Below are 9,150 nucleotides of genomic sequence, written 5' to 3' on the forward strand. Positions count from 1 at the left end.
TACAGGAGGGCTGTATACTCTACACGAGGGCTGTATGCACGAGGGCTGTATACTCTACACGAGGGCTGTATACTCTACACGAGGCTGCATACTCTACACGAGGGCTGTATACTCTCCATGAGGGCTGTATACTCTACATGAGGGCTGTATACTCTACATGAGGGCTGTATACTCTACACGAGGGCTGTATACTCTCCACGAGGGCTGTATACTCTCCATGAGGGCTGTATACTCTACATGAGGGCTGTATACTCTACACGAGGGCTGTATACTCTCCATGAGGGCTGTATACTCTACATGAGGGCTGCATACTCTCCATGAGGGCTGTATACTCTACACGAGGGCTGTATACTCTACAGGAGGGCTGTATACTCTCCATGAGGGCTGTATACTCTACATGAGGGCTGTATACTCTACACGAGGGCTGTATACTCTCCATGAGGGCTGTAATAATAATAATAATAATCTTTATTTTTATATAGCGCTAACATATTCTTTACATTTTTTTTTTTTCACACATTATCACTTTATTATCACACATTATTACTCTACACGAGGGCTGTATACTCTACATGAGGGCTGTATACTCTCCATGAGGGCTGTATACTCTACATGAGGGCTGTATACTCTACATGAGGGCTGTATACTCTACACGAGGGCTGCATACTCTACATGAGGGCTGTATACTCTACACGAGGGCTGTATACTCTACACGAGGGCTGTATACTCTACATGAGGGCTGTATACTCTACATGAGGGCTGTATACTCTACACGAGGCTGTATACTCTACATGAGGGCTGTATACTCTACACAAGGGCTGTATACTCTACATGAGGGCTGCATACTCTACATGAGGGCTGTATACTCTACACGAGGGCTGTATACTCTACATGAGGGCTGTATACTCTACACGAGGGCTGTATACTCTACATGAGGGCTGTATACTCTACACGAGGGCTGTATATACATGAGGGCTGCATACTCTACATGAGGGCTGTATACTCTACACGAGGGCTGTATACTCTACACGAGGGAGGGCTGTATACTCTACACGAGGGCTGTATACTCTACATGAGGGCTGCATACTCTACACGAGGGCTGTATACTCTACACGAGGCTGCATACTCTAAACGAGGGCTGTATACTCTCCATGAGGGCTGTATACTCTACATGAGGGCTGTATACTCTACATGAGGGCTGTATACTGTACATGAGGGAGGGCTGTATACTCTACACGAGGGCTGTATACTCTACATGAGGGCTGTATACTCTACATGAGGGCTATATACTCTACACGAGGGCTGTATACTCTACAAGAGGGCTGTATACTCTACATGAGGGCTGCATACTCTACACGAGGGCTGTATACTCTACACGAGGCTGCATACTCTACACGAGGGCTGTATACTCTCCATGAGGGCTGTATACTCTACATGAGGGCTGTATACTCTACATGAGGGCTGTATACTCTACACGAGGGCTGTATACTCTCCATGAGGGCTGTATACTCTACATGAGGGCTGTATACTCTACACGAGGGCTGTATACTCTCCATGAGGGCTGTAATAATAATAATAATAATCTTTATTTTTATATAGCGCTAACATATTCCGCAGCGCTTTACATTTTTTTTTTCACACATTATCACTTTATTATCACACATTATTACTCTACACGAGGGCTGTATACTCTACATGAGGGCTGTATACTCTCTGTCACGATTCCCCTGACCGCTGTCACCACTGGGTCAGGATTCACACCGTGACCGTCACCCCTACGTCACGGATCAGGGTGACTTTAGGCCAACAGACGGCTATCACATGTGCAGGGGGGCTTATCTTAGTTATCCCTCCACTGCTAACAATGTGATGAAAAACCACACACAAGGCTATTGACCTCTTAGTTTACAGCAGGGGCTTATTCTAGGTATCCCACTGCTTTTCTATATACCACGAACTGCAGGGATTTATGTATATCCCGCTTACAGTTCCACTTAACACTTGCAGCTCTCTGGCGCCCCCTTAGTCTCAGGTCAGATTAGGTACTGCACCCTGGGTAATTAGTCGCCAGAAAGGCTGCCTGCTATGTACTGGCTATTGGGCACGCTGCAGCGACGCGATAAATACTCCCACTCAGGCAGGAACAATAATTATTAAAGCCGCAGCCGCTACCACATAACCCAAAAGTCTGCACACTATCGGTTTCACTGCCACCAGCTTCGATTAAACGGGTCCGAAGCTAACCCAACACAACAGTAACAGTAGCGTATTTCACTTCAGAAGACTGGGTAAGTGTAGAGCATGGAGAACTGAACTAACATATAATAGTATGTCCCCTTAAAAATAATTAGGCCGTGCTTTATCAAAAATAGTTTATAAAGATGTTACAAATGAGACAATTGCAAATATGTACATGGGTAATTATAACATAAAGGGAATAAATGAGAAAAGATAACACTCACATATTAAAAGCATTGCAGGCATCCAGGCTAGTGCAGTTTCCATACATCCCAGTCCATGGGATGTACTCAGCTCTTCCAGGACAATAGGACAAAGCCGTCCAGAAGGAGAAATCAGCAAAAAGTGACTCCTCAGAGCCTGCCAGACACTTAAAACATTAAGGCTGTGACATCACAGAAAGGCTGGCTTATCCAGACCCTCCTCTCTCTACATTCTGCCTAAACTTTAAACTATTCTCTCTGATTTCTATAACTTCACTACAAAACATGTCAGCGTCCTAAAAAGCTCATCATTCATCTCAGATTAACGTGAGCATTCTAATGAGATCAAATATGTCCTATCTGGGATACATATTTACAGAGAAAACCCTACTTCTTTACCAGATGGAGTTAGAAACCCGAGTGTCATGAGATGTGTAGCTACACCGAGTGGGACTACGAATATATATTTTCGTATTTCTAGCTTAAATCGTTTGCCTAATATCTAACAAAAACTAAACAAAGAATCTTTCATGGATTTTTGGAGCCATTTTTCCTGTTCTAGCTGGACAAGAGCTTACACAGGAAATGCCAGTCGTAAATTCCGTTCGGCCATAAAACTTCTAACCCCCACACTCTCTGAGAAGGAAAGCCAGGAATTTGCAGCTACAACTGTTACTCCAAGAAGGGGGGGCTTAGCCCACACAGGCTAGAGAACTACTTATGATATTTCATACCATATCGTGACACCTCCCCCTTTTGGTGTGCGCTAGGGAGGCAGGACCTGATGGTTCTCCTCCATGCGCACCTCAGCAGGTTCACCCTGGTGGGCCAACCCATCACCATTGCCATGATCTGGCTCCATGGTGCCTTCGCCTACCCGGTTTTCCAGGTAGTGAACCTCCCTCATGCCCATCTGACACTTTCCCGGCTTGATAGTCAGTCCTGCTTGGGGAATTCGCCTGAGCACCTCCTCGAGATGCTGCAGGTGTTCCTTCCAGGAGGGACTGAAGATGGCAATGTCATCCAAGTACGCCACGGCGTACGTCTCCAGTCCCTGAAGCAGGCGGTTGACCATCTGCTGGAAAGTGGCAGGGGCATTCTTCATGCCGAAGGGCATGACCGTGGACTCGTACAGTCCAAAGGGTGTGATAAAGGCGGACTTCTCCTGCGCCTCAGGGCTCAGGGGAATCTGCCAGTATCCTCGACTCAGATCCATTATTGTCAGGTATTTTGCGCCAGCTAACTTCTCAAGCAGCTCCTCGATGCGCGGCATTGGGTGCGCATCCGAGGCTGTGATGGCGTTGAGCCCCCTGTAGTCCACGCAGAACCGGGTGGTCCGGTCCTTCTTTGGCACGAGAACTACAGGCGATGCCCACGCGCTCTTTGACCGTCGAATCACCCCCAGCTGTAACATCTCATCGATCTCTTGGCGCATAGTCTGCTGCACCTGGTCAGAGATTCGATAGGGTGTTCGCCGTAGTGGGGCGTGATTCCCGGTGTCCACCTCGTGGACGGCTAACTCAGTCCTCCCAGGTCGGTTGGAGAATACGACCCGGAAGGGTTCCAGTGTGGTTTGCAACTGCACCCGCTGGGGTTCAGTTAACGAGGCGCTTACCTCCACATCCTCGATGGACCCATTGGCCTTGGCTTGGGCCAGCAAGTCCAGGAGGGTGTCTTCCTCACCGTCTTCGGGCAAGCTGCAGACCGGTAGGACGAAAGGTTCACGTTCGTGATGAGCCTTCATCATGTTGACGTGAAAGGCCTTTCGCCTACCCCGAGCGTGGTCAAGCGTGACCACGTAAGTGACCGGGTTGAGCTGTTGGTGGACGACGTACGGGCCCTCCCAGGCTGCCTGAAGCTTATCCGTTGGTACGGGGACCAGCACCCACACCTTTTGACCCACGTGGTAGGTCCGCTCCCGGGCGTTCTGGTCGTACCAGTGCTTCTGATCAGCCTGAGCCTGCGTCATGTTGTCATGCACCAACTGCGTCAAGGTCTGCATCTTGTCACGGAAGCGCATGACATACTCCACTATGGACACTTCAGAAGGGTTCGGCTCCTCTTCCCAGGAATCTCTTACCAACCCAAGGGGTCCCCGGACTCGCCTGCCGTACAGGAGCTCGAAGGGGGAGAACCCCGTCGAGGCCTGCGGAACCTCTCGGTAAGCGAACAGCAGGTGTGGGAGGTACCGCTCCCAGTCGCGCCCTTGAGTCTCAACCAGCATGCGTAGCATCTGTTTGAGGGTACCATTGAAGCGTTCACACAAGCCATTGGTCTGTGGGTGGTACGCACTCGATACCAGGTGCTTCACCTGCATTTTCTTACAGAGAGCCTCCATTAGGCGAGACATAAATTGGGTCCCTTGATCAGTAAGCATTTCCCTGGGAAATCCTACACGTGAAAAGATGGCTAACAGGGCATCCGCCACCTTATCTGCCCTAGTTGACGACAGAGCTACTGCCTCTGGGTACCGGGTAGCATAGTCTACCACAGTAAGGATGTATTGCTTTCCAGAGCTGCTGGAGACGGCCAGCGGGCCCACAATGTCCACCGCGATCCTCTGGAAAGGCTCCTCTATCACTGGCAAAGGGATCAGGGGAGCCTTAAGAGCAGGCCCTGCCTTCCCCACTCTTTGACAGGTGACACAGGAGCGGCAGTAGTTTGACACATCTGTCCCCATCTTAGGCCAATAGAAGTGTTGAGACAGCCGGGCCTTAGTTTTGCTGATCCCCAAGTGTCCAGCTAGCGGGATCTCATGGGCAATCCGCAACAACTCACCCCGGAATTGCTGCGGGACGACCAGCTGTCTTTCCCTCAACCACTCCTTTTGTGATTCTCCGGGTACTGTCTCCCGGTATAACCTTCCTCGTTCCCAGAACACCCTCTCCTTATCAGTCACGGAGGTGGGCGTCTCGGCGAGTTGTCTCAAACTCTCTAGGCTCGCATCTGTGTGCAGAGCGGCCTGAAACTCCTGGCTAGGGGAAGCCAAAAGCGACGTCAGGGTCCCTTCCCCACGGGAACCCTCTTGGACCTGCTCTGGGTCCACCTCTGGTTCAGTCACAGTGGTGACTGAGGAGGGTCCGGAAGGCAGACAGTTATCTGCGTTCCGGGCACTCTGACTGCGGGTGACAGCAGCTACGTAGGCTGTCTCCCCGGGGATTTCTACAGGCCCATCAGCCGGCGCTGCTATGGGCTCTACCTCCCCATCCACCCCCAACACTCCAGGGGCTGTGCTACTTATGGGCCAGTTACCTTCCTCGGTGGCACTGGTCACTTTCATGGCGTCACCTTCCTCACGGTTCCCATGCATCTCCCCATTTCCTGTAGCACCGACACTTGCCCCTGTTAGGGGTTCCTCAGCCGTCTCACTCCGCAGAGCGACGTGGCTGGGCACACCTGTACCTATGGACACATTAACCTTCACAAAAAAATCATTATCAGGTTCAGCTGGCACAGGTACATTTTCACCATCAATCCTAGGGAAAAAATCATTAGTAGATGCATCAACACAAGATAAAGCATGGTCAGGTAACACATGCGATTTCCCATCATCATCATCATCAGGGTTAACTTTACCCTCATTAGTAGATTGGGGAGGGGTGTCAGGAACCCCATACATCCTCCCCAAATCAGTCCCCAACAAAACATCAGTGGGCAAATTATCAGACAGCCCCACTTCCTTCACCCCGCTCCCAGCACCCCAATCAATAAAAACCCGGGCCATTGGTAAGGGACAGCTGATGCCCCCAATCCCAGTGACAGTTAGGGTTTTCCCCGGAATGATTTCTTCAGGGGCCGCCAGTTCGGGTCGGATGAGGGTTCGTTCAGCCCCGGTGTCCTTGAGGCCTGTAGCAACATGGCCTCCCACAGTGACGGGCTGTACGTTGTCACACACCCTCCCAACCACACCACCCACAAAAAGAACTGCTGCATTAGGCCCTGGGGCCTTGGCTGGGGGGTTCTTCGGCCTGTCTGGACAGAAGGTACTGATATGCCCAGGCCGCTTGCAGGTGTGACACGTGCGAGGTTCGGTGGTAGGTCTGGTGCTGTTGGCCACAGGGCCAGGACCTCGGGTGTGCTGGCTGGCAGGGGTACTGGCGTTGGTTGCAGGCTTACCCCCTCTCCAGCTGGTGGTGACTGGCTTCCGCGCTTCCGATCTACGGTTGGCCTCATAGGCATCGGCAATCTGCGCTGCTTTCGTCACGTCTTTGGGTTCTCTGTCCATCACGAACTGTCGCACCTCAGCTGGGCAAAGATGAAAAAACTGGTCTTTGATCATCAGGTCTCGCAGCTGTGCAAAGGTGGTCACTGACAGTCCTTGGGTCCACTGGTCAAAGTGGGTCCCCAGTCCATGCACCACATCACTGTAACTGTCGTGTGGGCCACGTTGGAGGGTCCGGAACTTTCTACGGTACACCTCGGGTGTAAGCTGGTACTTGGCTATCAGGGCCTGCTTGATGGCCTCATAGTCACCATCTTGTTCTTGAGGGAGGGCAGCAAACGCCTCCAGAGCTTTACCTTTCAGCCCTGGTGTCAGGTATCGGGCCCATTCATCTGTAGGCAGCTGGTACTGCCTGCAGGCTTTCTCAAAGGCCCGCAGAAAAGTGTCCAAATCTCCGTCCTTCTCCATAACAGGAAAGTGATCAGGCCGGGGCTTCGGTGTCTGAGCGCTGCTAGGCTCACGGTTGGTCTGAGACAACCCCTGCATTTGCAGTCGGGCTAACTGCAGCTGGTACTCCCGCTCAGCTTGCCGCTCGGCTCGCTGGGCCTCTCTCTCAGCTCGGGCCTCTCTCTCGGCTCGCTCCTGGTATTGCTGGATCAGCTGCAGACGTCTCTCATGGTCGTCAATGGGGAATTCTTTCAAGGCCGCCTGCAGGTGGGGGTCCAATTCGCCCGGATTGCTAACAGGGCCAGCATTCAGTGGTTGGACCTCTGCTGCAGCACCATGTTCGCTGGTGCTGGCTTCTGCGGCCTCTGAGCTCTGAGATTGGTCTCGAGCGGCTTCCCATTGCACCAGATCTGCGACCAGTTGGGCTTTGTTTTTGCTTGCAAAGTCAATGTGCTGTGTCTTGCATAAGGCGACAAGGGTGTCTCTGGTCTGCTGCTCATAAAAGGTTTCTCCCAGCCCAACCATGGTTGCCAAATAAAAGATAGGATAGAAAAACGAAGAGAAAGGGAGGGGATAATTACCAGTACACAATTGTCTCACAACTAAAAAGCACTGAGTTCGTTCTCCAAACTTATTTGCGCAGAGTCCTCGCAAGAACTTTCTGCAAGTTTTTAGTGAGAGGAATGATTACTCAAACCAAATCACTAATGCTCTAAGATATCCCACCGCCTTGCCACCAATTGTCACGATTCCCCTGACCGCTGTCACCACTGGGTCAGGATTCACACCGTGACCGTCACCCCTACGTCACGGATCAGGGTGACTTTAGGCCAACAGACGGCTATCACATGTGCAGGGGGGCTTATCTTAGTTATCCCTCCACTGCTAACAATGTGATGAAAAACCACACACAAGGCTATTGACCTCTTAGTTTACAGCAGGGGCTTATTCTAGGTATCCCACTGCTTTTCTATATACCACGAACTGCAGGGATTTATGTATATCCCGCTTACAGTTCCACTTAACACTTGCAGCTCTCTGGCGCCCCCTTAGTCTCAGGTCAGATTAGGTACTGCACCCTGGGTAATTAGTCGCCAGAAAGGCTGCCTGCTATGTACTGGCTATTGGGCACGCTGCAGCGACGCGATAACTACTCCCACTCAGGCAGGAACAATAATTATTAAAGCCGCAGCCGCTACCACATAACCCAAAAGTCTGCACACTATCGGTTTCACTGCCACCAGCTTCGATTAAACGGGTCCGAAGCTAACCCAACACAACAGTAACAGTAGCGTATTTCACTTCAGAAGACTGGGTAAGTGTAGAGCATGGAGAACTGAACTAACATATAATAGTATGTCCCCTTAAAAATAATTAGGCCGTGCTTTATCAAAAATAGTTTATAAAGATGTTACAAATGAGACAATTGCAAATATGTACATGGGTAATTATAACATAAAGGGAATAAATGAGAAAAGATAACACTCACATATTAAAAGCATTGCAGGCATCCAGGCTAGTGCAGTTTCCATACATCCCAGTCCATGGGATGTACTCAGCTCTTCCAGGACAATAGGACAAAGCCGTCCAGAAGGAGAAATCAGCAAAAAGTGACTCCTCAGAGCCTGCCAGACACTTAAAACATTAAGGCTGTGACATCACAGAAAGGCTGGCTTATCCAGACCCTCCTCTCTCTACATTCTGCCTAAACTTTAAACTATTCTCTCTGATTTCTATAACTTCACTACAAAACATGTCAGCGTCCTAAAAAGCTCATCATTCATCTCAGATTAACGTGAGCATTCTAATGAGATCAAATATGTCCTATCTGGGATACATATTTACAGAGAAAACCCTACTTCTTTACCAGATGGAGTTAGAAACTCGTGTTTCATGAGATGTGTAGCTACACCGAGTGGGACTACGAATATATATTTTCGTATTTCTAGCTTAAATCGTTTGCCTAATATCTAACAAAAACTAAACAAAGAATCTTTCATGGATTTTTGGAGCCATTTTTCCTGTTCTAGCTGGACAAGAGCTTACACAGGAAATGCCAGTCGTAAATTCCGTTCGGCCATAAAACTTCTAACCCCCACA

Source organism: Ranitomeya imitator, chromosome 3 (assembly GCF_032444005.1).
Source record: "Ranitomeya imitator isolate aRanImi1 chromosome 3, aRanImi1.pri, whole genome shotgun sequence".
Taxonomy (NCBI): Eukaryota; Metazoa; Chordata; class Amphibia; order Anura; family Dendrobatidae; genus Ranitomeya; species Ranitomeya imitator.